Source organism: Protopterus annectens, chromosome 12.part0, assembly GCF_019279795.1.
Source record: "Protopterus annectens isolate FY-2018-M chromosome 12.part0, PAN1.0, whole genome shotgun sequence".
Classification (NCBI taxonomy): Eukaryota; Metazoa; Chordata; order Ceratodontiformes; family Protopteridae; genus Protopterus; species Protopterus annectens.
The window spans coordinates 989,218,221-989,233,417 of record NC_056746.1 but is presented as its reverse complement, the minus strand read 5'-3'; positions in this window follow the sequence as shown (position 1 = coordinate 989,233,417).

The window sequence follows — 15,197 nt, the reverse complement described above, 5'->3', positions numbered from 1 at the left end:
ATAACTACTGGCTCAGTATGCTATGGATCTGTACTGCCTATGGATCCTGAGGTGTTTTGATGCTTTCCATAAGTTATTTAATTGTTAATCAATGTAATATTTTAATGTGAAATGCAAGCAGTGTCTTGCGGTTTGATGTTGTTGTCTTTGGACCTTGTTTCAACCTATATGTAGTGTCAGGGGATCTAACCACAGTCATAAACTGTACAGATATTACAAGTTATGCTGATTTTACAGATGTTATATAAAGGCATTGTTGCTACTTTTTACGCCATATTAGTATTTATCACAGACAGTGCTATACAAAGCTGCAGTGGTGCAGCGGTAGAATTGTTGTTGCCTCACAGCAAGAGGTTCTCCTGTTCGATTCTCGGCTGGAGCACCTTCTGTGTGGAGTCTGCATGTCCTCCATGCAGTCGAGTGGCATTCAAAAGACATACGTAGAATGGGCATGCCTTCGTTGAAGGTTGGGTGTTGGGTGTTGGCACCGTAAACGTCTACTGCTAATCATTAGTGGACCGGAGTTCCGCTGTGGTGACCCCTAACTGCAAAAAGCCGAAAGAACAACAACAACAGACAGTGCTATACAGATGTTTGCATTGCACAGGCATGCATAGTGTTTAATTTGACACATGCTGTTCACAGAATCAAATGTATGCTTGTGCTCAACCATGAATATTATCATGTGCATATCAATATATTTCAGATGGCCTACTGTTACAGTGACAACTTTTCCCTCCAGGAAAATGAAATTATAATTGATGTCTCCACCAACATGGAAGGAGACTCCCAGGCTGTTCAGGAGATACTGTTTGGAGAAATTAAATCTGGACAGACCTCACCAACATGATCAATGAAGTTAGATGTCACAATCAGTCTTGTGAAGCCTGTAGATGACATTGTTCAGACATGATTCGTCATGTAGCCAAAAGAGTGAAGCATTATGAGAGCTCGAGGGATGCCACCAGTGGCGGACTACCACTGATGCCCCCTGATGACAGCATAATATTTCTGGCCTCACTGCATACAGCAAGAGGGGAGGACAAATCCCTGGTGGTGGGACTGAAGCCGGAGTTCCAGGATGAACATGTATGTATGTATTTATGTCCATTACATGGATGAGTATTGTGACACCCACTGCAAATTTTTCAGCATGCATATTCTTGTATTGCTGTTTATGATTTACAGTGGCAGACTTGAGATGTGAATGCACTTTTACACAGTAAAGATGATGTAAGTATAATTACATGCAATGGTACATCTGAGTTACAAACAGTGCAGTGAAAACATAATTTGTAATATTTATTGCATTAATATTCACAGGTCCATCTACTTTAGGCCTATACTAGGGATCAGCAGGAGAGTGTCTCTATACTGTTGCTGTGCATTCTACCTTGTTAGTATCCCAATCTCATTTAATGGCACTGCTGTTTACTGTTAAATTGTTGTTTCCCTACAGGTATATCCAACGGAGGGGCAAGCCACACATTATCAAGTGCAGAAATACCAAGTATGTTACAGTAACACTGATATAGCTTTCAACAATGTGTAGCACACATGATGTCTGACATTTTTGCCAATATTTGTCAGTACAGATCCTTCTCATGTACAGTTGCAATATCCATCACATGACTATTTGCAGCCCATTTTACTATATTGCATATGTGATGCTATCAGTATTCTTCATGCTAAACATGTGACTGTGCTGTCTTTCCCTTTACTTTCCCACTGCAGGATACACTGTGCAACCCATGACCTCTACACAGCAGGAGTCCTCAGTTGCAGATATGAGTGGTATGTGTATGTCACACATTCTGTATGTTTTAAATGTGCTCACCTGGTTAATGGTGTGAATGAAGTGATCCATAATAGTTTTTTTTCCCACACTAGTTGAAGTTCACCCCAGTTAAACAACATCTTCCCATGAATGCTTGCCAAGTGTGCTTTTATTTATTTATGCATCACATATGTCATGTATTTTGGCCATGTAAATAGATTATATAGTTATGATATGTACATTCCATGAAACATAAGTACAATAGACTGCAAGTGAAATCATTAGTATTTGTAACATTGCTGTGAACTATGTCAAGTGTCTTTGGTATTCATCATGTGCTGTAGATACATTGTCCTGATCTCTGTCTTTGTATCTTGTAGGACATCAACTGTCTTTATCATCCAGCAGCCCATCCTTGATCATGATGCTGTTCATGATGTGTCTCAGCATGGTAGTATGGCACCTGAGGATCTTGAGTTCCTTGGAGAGTTCATCCATGAGGTTGAAACTGATGTTGCACTATAATCAGATGGTAAACTTGTCAATGCATTCAGAAGGTGATCGGCCAGTGGAAGTTGAACAGAGTGAGGTTGTAGATTAACACACCACAGATGAGAGCACTGATGCTGACAGATCCACACAACAACCAGACACAGGATTTTGCTGTAAATGTAGGCAGATGTACATGGCCAGGTGTCAGAGCGTGTCGACTTCCTGCTGCAGACAAATAACCTGTCACAGCAACGGCATCGTTCAGATGTCTGTGCACTTGGCCATGCACAAATCATGTGGCACACCAGCAACATTTCATGCATGTAGGACAAGAGGGCAGACACAGTGAGATTATGGCTGCAATGGCTGCACAGAATGAGAGTCTGCTAGCTGTAGCACAGTCAGTGAAAACTCTGGCCTCTATGGTACTGCAGCTGTGTAGTAATACAAGCAGGATTTTGAGTTCCATGACTACAAACAGCAGATTGCAACCCGTGAGAGGCAGACTACCTATTCACAAAACCACCATTGGCCATTGAGAATCCATGTCTGTGGTTCAACCTGCACAGATGTCAATTGCTGGCCCATCTGCTGACATCTCACCAGTCACAAGGCATTCAACATGCACTCATGCTCATTCATCTCAACATGGTGTTGTACCCCCTTCCATTTCCTCTGTGGAGCAACCAGGTCAGGTTATGTCTGTATGGAGTTATGGCAGGGCAGACCGTGGTGTGAGACAACATCGAGATTGACCAAGACTGTGTTAGAGTATGTCTAACAGTGTAGTACACATAGCTGGCTCATATTATTTCAGTACTACTGTACTGTGAGTTGTGTTTTATGTAATAAGAATGTCTGCATTATGGTAGTGTGTGATTTCTCTTTTTTCATGTTATAATATTGTACGGATATGTAATTGTAGCTCTGATGTGTGTCCCTTATTGTTTACCATACAGTGATAAAACAAACTGAGTGTGTATGCATGCCTGGGTCAGCTATGCCCTGAGCTGATGTTTTATTTTTGACACATTTGCATATGTTTATGCTGGAATATGTTATGATTATGTTATGTGTGATGCTCAGTGTGTACATCTAGTGGATACTTGCCATTAGATGCAATCTGGGTTACTGTGGTGGGGCAATACCTAAACATCAATGTTCATTCTGTGTACTGATATAGATGTGCCCTGTCATGACTCACATGTTTGGGTCAGATGGTGCCGTATTGCCTGGACCTGCACTTGTGGTCACATCCTACGTTGCCTATGCTTGTGACTTCTGTCCCCTATATCCTCCTGCGCCTCCTCCAATAACTATGGGATGTTGTCGTCAGACATTTGAGGTTCTTGGGGTAGTTCACCCACATTTGCAGCTGGAAGACTGCCATGTGTTCAGATTGGCATATTGCGCAGCATTGCACATGCCATTATCATCTGTGCTACCTTCTCAGGTTTGTATTGCAGTGCACCCCTGAATATGTCCAGACATCTCAACTGAGCTTTCAATACACTGAACACACACTCTATGGAATTTCTAGTTGTTGCATGTGCTCTGTTGTAGACCTCCTGTGCAGGGTTGGATGGTTCAATGTACAAGGTCAATAGTCATGGTTCAAGTGGATAACCATAGTCACCCAATGTGGAGAATAAATACACTTTAGGTCAGAACGGATATTGCTGAGTGGGGGATTCTTAGAGTCCATCCTAGTTGTGTTCATGTACTTACCCAGCAGCAATCCCTCAGGTATTTCACTTTGCTGGAATGCAGCCCTCAGTCCACTATCCCTCCAAATGGCACCATCATGGACAATTCCAGTGTGTGCTACCATGATGTTTGTTATGCTGCCATCTACTGCACTCACAACTTGGCAGTTGATGGATGGCCATCCCTTTCTGTTTGTGTATCGGTCTGCTTCTGGATGTACTGGTGCCTTGATAGGTATGTGTATGTAATATACTGCACCACGTACATAGGGTAAGTTTGCTATGTTGTAGAACTGCTGTACTACATTTCTCCACTTCATGGAGGTGGATGGGAAGTGCATGTAGTCATCCACATTTCTGCATATTGCTTCCAGGAATTTTACCATGATATGACTGGCAGCTGTCTGTGATGCTCATGCTCCCACAACATGTCCCACATGTCTCTTGAATGTCCCAGATGTAAGTACACCCAGGCTGAGACACACTTTGGTTTCAAGGGGGATAGGGTTTCCTTTCAGGATCTGCACAGACATGTCTAGAGCACATGTGCTACAAGCAACCTTCACCATTTGTCTAGATGATATCTGTCAATTATGTGCTGGTCTGACAACTGGTTTAGTTGCAGCCTTGCTCTGACTCTATCTGTCTGCCTTCTAGGATGCACAGTCACATCCTTATTTATGGCTTGCATCACTGCTGTCTGTTGCAGTATTATAAACAGCAGGTTGCATTTTTATGATTTTTTTTCTTTTTTCATTTTACTATGGATTTCACCATAATCCATAATCTCTAGTATTTACTTGAAGTCCATGGGGTTGGTAAAGTATGCACCGAAGAGTTCAAAAATGGAGTTTGCATGGCTGTTTGTTATTGTTTTGGAATCACACTGGTGTGTGTGAAACCTTAATTATCCTATGTGAACACTTAAGTACTCAGTCTAACTTCAAAGTGGCTTCTGGAATCACATCAGTAGCAGGCGCAAGGAAGTCTTCCTTTGGCATGCTGCGAGGTCCATAAATAGCTTCTATGAGCTTTACAGAAACTGGCCCAATATTTTAAAGTCATTTCAATTAGTTCCTCCATACAGGAAAGTTATATGTCTTTCCTAGACATGGCTTTAGTTTTCAGATGTTCTAAATGTGATTCATGTACTTTCTTTAATAATCCCTTCTGCACTGCTTTTGGTATGATCACCCTTGTCCCTTTCAAAGAGTACTACTGACTGTTGGAAACTGTTTTCCTGCTTTGCTTCTTTCATATGTTTTTGCCATTTTACTATCACTAACTTCTGTATTCTCCATATGCCATATACCTATGGCAGAAAGCTCTTTAGTTTGTAGAGACAGGTCATCTTTTTTTCTGCTGCTTCTTTAATTTGTTTCTACATTTCAGAACTTTTGGTACAGTATATTTTGTATATCTCTCACCTTCTCTGTTCATTTGACTAAATGCCAAGGTAAGCAATCTGAAATAATTCCCTTCCCTTTTTGTAGTGCATTATAACATTTATTTATTCATTTAGTCAGTTAGTTATACTTCTTAATTGGGGTAGAACATTGATATATATAGACTGATTCAGAATCAGCCTAGGAGCACTGTCTGGTTAAGTAACTTGCACAGTCGCCCAGTAGGCAACTCGAAGTTGAAAGAATTAAACCTTGGACCACAGGAAGCAAAAAATGTATTTATTAATGTTTTGATAATACCCAAGACTGGAAGCATTGTGAAAGACACTACATAAGCTAATGCACAAAAATAAAAATGTGTTAGCATCTCTTCACATTTTAGAAAATCATGGCCATATATCATTAGCAGTCATCAGAAGGTATAAAACACTTGGCAAACAATTTAACAACAGCACAAAAGAAGTCACCTGATACAATAGTAAGCTTATAGAGGCAACAGTGACAATAAAAATGTTGATGATCTACACTTTCAAGCCTTTTGAAATATTTACAGATAAATTCGACAATATCTGCATAATGACCAAATAAGGATATTTTGAAGATGGGAAGCTGTTGGTACTCTAAATAAATTAAAGTAGGTGGCACCTTGTGGGGCCCATCCACTTCCTGAACAATGCCTTTAAAAGAATCATTAGGATGGCACCCTGTGTTGGTGGATGACACATGCTGTTTAGAATAGCATAGTTAGACTCTGTGTGACAAAATAAACACATAACATTCTTTGAATTAGATAAAATATTGGCACAATGGTTAGAGATGCTGTCTCATAGCCTTACTATTGGGTGTTCCAGGCTGACCTTGGTCATTGTCACTGTAGAGTTTTCATTATTTCTCCTCCGCCTGCCCAGCCATCTCCTAGGTGCTTCAGGTTGCTCCCATCTCCAAAGATATGCTGCTTTGACTGATTGTCTCATCAGAACTGTCCATGTGTTTGTACATGTGCTACGGTATGCTGTAAGTGCAGCCGTGATGTATTATATACCTTGTGCTCGCTATTTGCAGGGTACATTCTACCTCATTGTGACCCTAAATCAGAAAAAAAAGCAGATACGGATAATGTTTGAGGAATGAAATGGTCTGAATTTTTGTGAACTTTTTTGATTTTTCATACTGATCTAAAAAATCTGGAAAGAAAGAAAATAATTGCTTAAGGCATTTTCAAGGTTTTACCTTTAAACGTTTCAGTAGCTCTTCACCCTCATTAATGTCAGCTATAACCTTCTGCAAGTCTGATATACCATGGACAATAGGTGACTCCCTTTTCTCAAAAGCTGTGGGTACACACTGGAACAAGCTCACTAGTGAACTTACTACCGTGACCTCAACACCCCTTTTCAAGAAACATTTAAAGACCCCCCTCAAATCACATTGGCTCTGCCCTTGCTCTTCTCCTGACTGACTCTTGTTTCCTACTTCCACATCTTTTTACCTCTTTTCCCATTACCTCTATCTGCACTGTACACACCCATCATCTGGGCAAGTATTACTTCTCCTTCTCTCACACTGCCTTGTCTCCATCTAGCTTGTATCACTGCTCCCATCACTACAATTTTTCTCCTTGACTCTCTTCAGCTTGTGATTTCCTCTTTCTTATGATTTTACCTCCTATTACCGCTACTTACTTTGCTTATGTTTTACCTCCTATCATCTCTACTTACTTTGCACTACCTAATGCCTTGCACAGGTAGTATTTAGTTATTTTTTTCTTCATGATAGGTCAAGTCCAAGTCCAGATGCTATAAAAAAAATTCAATTCTGTATTTAAATACTGCTGTTGTTGCTGTGTGTTTTTGATTCACTAATTGCTGTTCTGTTGTTTTGTATGCTAATTAGTTGCTAACTCCTGCTTAGTAGTTTAGTTATCCTCTTGTATATATTTTTTTTCTTAGTGTGTTACCTTAGACAGTTACAGTGGAGCTTTTCTCCTCGGGCCTCTACTGAAAATGGACATGTATCCAGTTAGACTAGCCCGGTCAACAAATGTAAAATAAATAAATAAATAAATAAATAAGTAAATATGTGTTGCAATGCTGGATGAGGAAAGGCATTGCATACATGTTTCTGTGAATTAACAATTGCATTACTGACAGTCATTTCACTACTTTTGTGGTTAGTAAGTAGTCGCCATTTCACCAAATAATATAATATAATATAATATAATATAATATAATATAATATAATATAATATAATATAATATAATATAACTCAGACTAGAATGGTGGCATTTTGTTATATTTATCCAAGATACTGATATGAAAAGGGGGCACTGTAATTCAAGAACACTTTTATATATATATATATATATATATATATATATATATATATATATATATATATATATATTTCAAACATGATGAACTGGACCAATTGATAAATTTGCATACACAGTCCTAGTAAACCCCAGTTCTGTTATTTAGCACTGTATACGAGAAAATCCACAATTTATAAAATATGCTGTTATTAGAAGAAGAAAACGCATGCACTATCATTTTCTTGGTTTTTTAGGAGTTATAGAAATAACGTTTATTCTCTCTCTCCCTCTCACTCTCTCTCTTTCTGTGTCTCTCTTAGCCTTGATCTCCACTCAGTACATTACAGGGAAGGGTAGAACAGTGTAAAACAGGTTGTAAGCTGTATTTATGAACTGCAGAGCCAACATGCTTTCTACACATCCAATGCCCAGTGCTCAGGCTGAAGTGACAAACCTTTGAGGACTGAGCACTGAATAGGTCTGACTAAGGAGCAATGCAAAGATGTTGGTGTGTTGAAACACTATGTGATCAGTTGTTATTTATGATGTCACATTAAACGACCAGCTTAAGGAGTTTTTAGGAGTGTTCTAACTCTTGTTTATGTTGATTAAGGATATTCTTATTGTGTCCAGGATCCTTACATTTCTGTTTAAAATGAATGAGCCATAAACATAATCTAATGCATCTGTTCATAAAGCATGAAATGGTGCTGTTATTTAAAGAGTTATTTCCAATGTTAATGTACTTTTATGCCCTCCACACAAGCTCATTTGCAATTGCTGGTTAAGAGTAAAGTTTGCTGTATAGAGTATGTAACTCAGTTCCACAACTCTTTCAAAACGCACTTGTTTTTTCTTATGAAGAATCAAACTGCTTGACAATGCAAGCAGTAGACACCCTCTGGTATCAGCTTACTGAAATAGAAAGCATGTTGGCTCTGCAGTTCATAAATAAAGAAATCTCCTCTAATTTTGTCTGATGAAGAAACAATGGTGGTGCTTCCTACATCCAGGACTGAAGCTAACTATTAAGTTTTTTCGAATTCTGTGCTGAAGAGTCATTACAATTTGTAGGACTAGGAATTACACTTTTATTACTAATGTATGATGTGTTTCTTGGTGGAGTATATAGCTATACTGAATCAGTCATTCAGATATGGTGTCACCTGAATTTATTATTTTTTGAGGAGCAGAAATGCTGCAGCTATACATTGTTGGCAATTATCTTGGAATAGCAAACAGGCCCACAAACTAGGGCAAAGAAATGAAAATTAAACTGTCCAACTTCAAACCTTGTACATTTCTTTGAGAGCAGATTGGCAGCACAGGAGACATACATTAATTTCCAGAGGTGTAAGACCTAATCCACAGTCTGTTAAGAATTATAGTTTCTTCAGGGTGACTATGCAGAATCTCTTATGCTAAAATGAACTTGCTCACATTTGACAGGGCCAGAAACAGTCACCATTTGATGTCCTAGTCAAGAGCCACAAAGACTGTCCTATAAAATCCAATGACAAGTTGGTGAAATGGCACCTAGTGTAATATGTTCTTTTTAAGAGCTGTAAAGCTAAGTCTGTGGTTACATGTAACTACTGTGAAGCAATGTAGAGACTAGGAATGGTAGCATACAAAATTTGGAAGCACGTTTAGAAATGACATGCCACACCAATATTTCTGAAGCAATCTGCAGTCAGTATGTGGAATAATGTGACATAACACAAACACTACAACACTATGTATTAGAGCAATTCCTTGCATTTGTGACACGTGTAGTGTATGAATTACCAATAAATGGGACAAAGATACCAAGGATGTGGTCTAGCCTCTGTGAAGTATATAGTTAATTCAGGTCACAACAAAAATTCCTTTTACAGTTGTATTAATGTTAGCTATTCTCATTGGGAGTAGTATATAATTAGCAACCATGGGATGGGTAAGGCCAACCTATAGCCAGATGGGATAGATTATTTCAAGTACAAAAACTGGCATGGTTTAAAATGGCCCACAAGGGCAGCTAGCCTAGTTGTTACCTATGAACCTATGAATCAAAATGGGTCCTGGGAAACATTATCTTAAACTATTAAAGTTTTATTTAGCGGTAGAAAAGAAGGGGATGAATTGTCAGCCATACTAAATGCTTGTTTAATTAATTCTAAACAAGACTGTTATTTTATGGAAAACTTTCCAGACTACATTTGAAAACATTGACTTATTAATGTCATTAAAACACTAAAATATCCATCTACCAGGGGACTGTCCAAATCTTCACCCTCAGTATATTCCTTTAGATAGTATTCCCTTTTCTACCTCAGCCAGATATTGGATGGAAAAGTCATCATTTCTACATTTTTTTATCTTGTGTATTAAGATGTGTAAGCATATCAGTATTTATTTTAGCTATAAGTATTACTAGTCTGTCATAGACTAAATTTGGAGACAGTGATTTTGTTCATTCTTGGCATCTCTGTGTGGGTTATTAATGCTCAAGCACATCCCCATTCTCTGAAGTGAGAGAACGTTTTTGTACTGACTGCATCTTGATCAGTAAATGACATAATTTTTGAAATTTAACCAATTACTGTGGCATTAGTTACAACACAGTGAAGGCTATTTTTTTCTAATCCCTGCCCTTTTCTTCTGTTTTGGCTGCTTTAACACATAAACTAGTTGTTACATGGATTGAAGAGGTGTTGTAGAAAAATGAGAATAAACTTAACTCTGACACACACAACATTCTCATCAGAGATAATCAGAGATTGTATTTTACTGAGAAGGATAAAGTTTAAGCACACATAGCATACACATATACACACACACACACACACACACACACACACACACACACACACGCACACACACACACACACACACACACACACACACACACACACACACAGAGTTATTACTCAAGACAAAATTCAACTCATGCAAAATAAATGACATATTCAGCCAGACTGGAAAGCTAAACACAATTTTCTTCTCAAAAGGATTAAGATTTGTCTGAAACCTTGCTATAAAAACATCTCCTTTCAATATAACTTTTCTTTATAAAACTCATGCCTCCTTTTCACACTCTCTGTCTTATAAGGCCCTGTCAGAAAAGATATTTCTAGCACATACTATAGCCTTGACGTATCAGCAAATGAGACCCTGCTAAACAAAACTCCTTTTTAAGTCTCAGATGCAGTGTGAAGCCATGTACACAACCTATCCCTCATAAATTTTTTAACTGCTGAAACACAAGACGCCTTCTACCCATGATGTAAATACATTCCTAAGATACTTGGCTTGTAAAGTTAAAGCATGCATTTAGGTAATTAGTTCTTGTGCTGTATACTGCTTTAATATTGATTTAGATTAGTAGAAATTAAATAAAATAATTTTAACAATAAACAGCACAACATAATTTTTATCATCACACCTTCAGATTTATGAGGTAAAATGGATAAGACATGGTAGTGACACTCACTTTCAATGGCTTGAAGGACATTTATCTGCTTTCAGGTGGGATGTGTTACCAAGCTGCTTGGCTTTCCTGAATTGGTCAAGCAATATCTCACTGTTAATGGGGATATGTTACTCCTGAGCTTTAACCTCTTCAGGAAATGGCTGCATCCTCAGTCATTCTGGATTCCCTGACAAATCCAAGACTTTCAACTCACAGACAAACCAGCCTTTCTAATACAACTGGCCAAGCTCCCAGAAAGAAACTTGTACAAATGAAGAAGTTTAAGCACCACTACACCCCCACCCTTTTGTTATACATACTAACAACATGGCCACAGAACTGTTGGGAAAATAAAAATACTACGTAAGGTTAAAAAATACTTACATTAATATAGATCATATTCTTACAGTAAAATCATAAGAACATTTATGGGAAGTAACAAGTTTGATGAAATGTAACTTGACCACTTATAACTTGTTGAGTTACAACTCATCAATATGTAAGGAAGTCCATATGGGTCACCAAAAAAACTGCAGCTGGATTCATTATGTTGTACTACATTACATTTAATTGATGGCCAAAAGAGGCAAGAAGCCTATCTAGTGTGATCATTTAAGTGCCATAACAATCTGCCTTCCCTCCATCCCTGCATTCACCTTTGCTGCTTTCCATCTCTCCCTTGCCTCTTGAATGCCTTTCAGGATTCTCTTTCCAACATCTCCACTCAATCCAGTAGTCCATACCATGTGTCCATAACCCTCTCTGTGCAAAAATACTATCAGAGTTCCATGGGGTAGTTAGCTCCTGCAAACTGCCGCCTGTGCTCCCCCTCATTCCCCCCTGACTTTCTATTCAGAATGACCCATTCTCCTGACATGATCTTGTGCACCAATATGATGTCTTCCCCATCGGAGCTCCCCTAGACTTTTTTTCATATTATTTTTACCTCTATTACATGGACCTTTCTAGTAGTTTTCTTCTGTATTCCTTCTAGCAGCCTGATACTTTTCCTTATATTAACTGTTGAACTGTACATAGTACTCAAGGTGTGGTTTGAAAAATGCCCTGGAGAGGGAAAGCATTGTCTATTTGCCTTTGGTATTTATTTCCCTGAGGATACCCCTCCCCACATTCTTTTCCCCTATGGTCCTATCCAGGACTGTGCAGCACACTCTTCAGATCCTTTTTCCTTTTCTGCTGAAAATTATACTTCTATCAGCTGACACTTTGCACCAGTGTTGTTGTAGCATAAGTAGACTATTTTGCATTTTTGCACTAATCCTTAACTGACACCTTTTTGCTCACTTGTCCAGTCTTTTCAAATCCTTCAGCAGACAATCCCCCATCCTGCAGTGATGTACAATTTTTGTGTTGATATTTTGTGTCATCACCAGAGAGGCTGACCCTGTTCTCTGTTCCTTCAGATGTGTCTGAGACAAACTCACTGAAGACAACTTGACGTAGTATAGTCACTTTGGTACTCCGTGTGATGCCCCTGCACTGGCAAAGTAATCAAAGAGCCTTAATCATCACGACTGGTAACAGTGAGTGGACATACACACTGGGAGGATGACAAGTACACACACAGCAAAGTGCAATTTCCCATAAGAGCACACAGAGACCACAGTCAGTCTGGGGCCAGTTTCTCCCTCTTTCTCCAGATCCCTAGGAAGACTCCTCACTGGCAGAGCTATAGGGTTGAGATCTCAACAGAGTGGCCAAACGAAGACCTCCAGCAACCTCTCTGTCCAACCAGTGCTTTGTGACCCTGCCCAAGTAGCTGGCACACATATTTTGAGGTTTGATTTACACACACACACACACACACACACACACACACACACACACACACACACACACACACACACACACACCTGGGAAAGACTGGCAAAGGTTTACTAGCTACGTCCCCTTCTGCCCAGACTATAAGGTAGTTTCCTTCACCACTAGCCACTACTTATCAGCTACTTTAAGGCCCTTAGCAAACAGTGTCCTGTGTAATGTTACTATTAATCCAAATGGTAGTTTGACCAAGAGCCAGGCTATTAGGAGTGGCCTGTACAGTGTCACCAAATAGATATGCAAGTACACTAAGAGCTTAAATATCTCTAAACAGACCAGCCATAATTGAAAGGTTTAAATACATTTAATAATAAATAATAAAAGAACAAGACAATACTAAATATGTATTCACAGTGACATCAGAGTTCAAAATCAAAGGAAATATTTAAGACAACATTGCAGGACAGTCTCAAATAAATACAGAAAACATCTAAACTAATCTTTACTATGTTCCTTGTTAAAGTTATACTGCACTATTCAGGTAGTCTGTACCTTTACTCAGTGAAGACACTGAGACAGTTCTGCTGTTACAACATTCATTTACTGCACACAAGGTTTACACCTAGCTTAACAATGAAAGGTATATACATCAAAACGTACTTCAGCTTAGAATAATCAAAGTCTGTGATACAAAAGAAAATGTCCCAATCTTTATAGTGTCTTTCCTGACTGCATCAGCAGTTTTGGGAATTTGCCAGAATAATAAGTCTTTTCTTTCAAGCTGGTCTGCTGACAGTTTGTTTCCCATATCTTAAACATTCTGTTCCTGAAGAATAACTCCTTTCATCCTTGGCCTATCTTGTGTATCATATTGATGAGACACAGCTGCATACAAGAGTTTGTGTTGACCTGCTTGTAGATAATAAACTTCACAAGCTGCACAGTTTATCAGAGATAAAATATTTTACTTATGATTCTTATTAAGCTAAAGTTAACTTTGAACCTAACACCACTCTTAAGTATTCAAGTGCGGTACCACCTTTATCATTCTCATAAGAAAAGAGCAGTCCGGGTCTGAACTGTCTGCAAACAGCTAAAGTTAACTTTGAACCTAACACCACTCTTAAGTATTCAACTGCGGTACCACCTTTATCATTCTTATAAGAAAAGCGCAGTCTGGGTCTGAACTGTCTGCAAACAGCTAAAGTTAACTTTGAACCTAACACCACTCTTAAGTATTCAACTGTGGTACCACCTTTATCATTCTTATAAGAAAAGTGCAGTCTGGGTCTGAACTGTCTGCAAACAGCTAAAGTTAACTTTGAGTATGTGTCTACCTGTTTGAGCCAATATTCATTTTCCCCTGGAGAGCACTCTGCTTTGGCTTGTAAGCAGCTCCCCCCCACCCCAGACACACACACACACACACACACACACACACACACACACACACACACACACACACACACACACACACACACACACACACACACACACACACACACACACACACACACACACACACACATACACACTCATCTTCCACTTTCTCTCTTATTCCCTTCTGTTAGCAAATAGTATCCATAACTGATCAATACTGTGTGTTTGTTAATTTAAACTGAGACCACAGTAGTCTACTGATACAAGGTTATCCTGTTTTTCCACTTGAGAAATGGTTAAGAAATGACTTACAGTTTCAGATCAGTCCTTGGTCAGTTGTGATTGTTTCTTAAATACAAACTTGTCTTTGCTTTGGCTCATTAGCAGCAGTACAAATAACTGCCTGCTCACACCCTTGTTCTCCCCTCCCCCTTCCCTATTTATTACTTTAAGACAATCCCAAAGTTAATAAATATTACCTGTGGCAGGCACCATTTTTAAAACAACATCCATCCTTGTCATTATCATATGTTCATTTATCAGTTAACTCTGTTACCTGATTGTGTCCAGCCCTCTCATAAGAGCAACTAACAGGGTCTCTACCTGCTTCACTCCCCACCCTGCCCCCTATTCCCTCCCGCTCCCAGTGGTCCCCCCTTTATTACACTCACAAACCCCTCACATCTTTCCAATAGCCAACCACAGCGCTAACTCAATACTACCTCCTCCATCTTCCCACTACTATCACACCTCCTCAACTAACATGTACAAGCATACCTTACCTATGCTCACTGCATGCACTCTCCTTGCAAATATTACATCCTACCAAAGCTCCATCATTCCCCCACTCAACCACTACCACTGTACTATTACTCACACCACCACTCATGT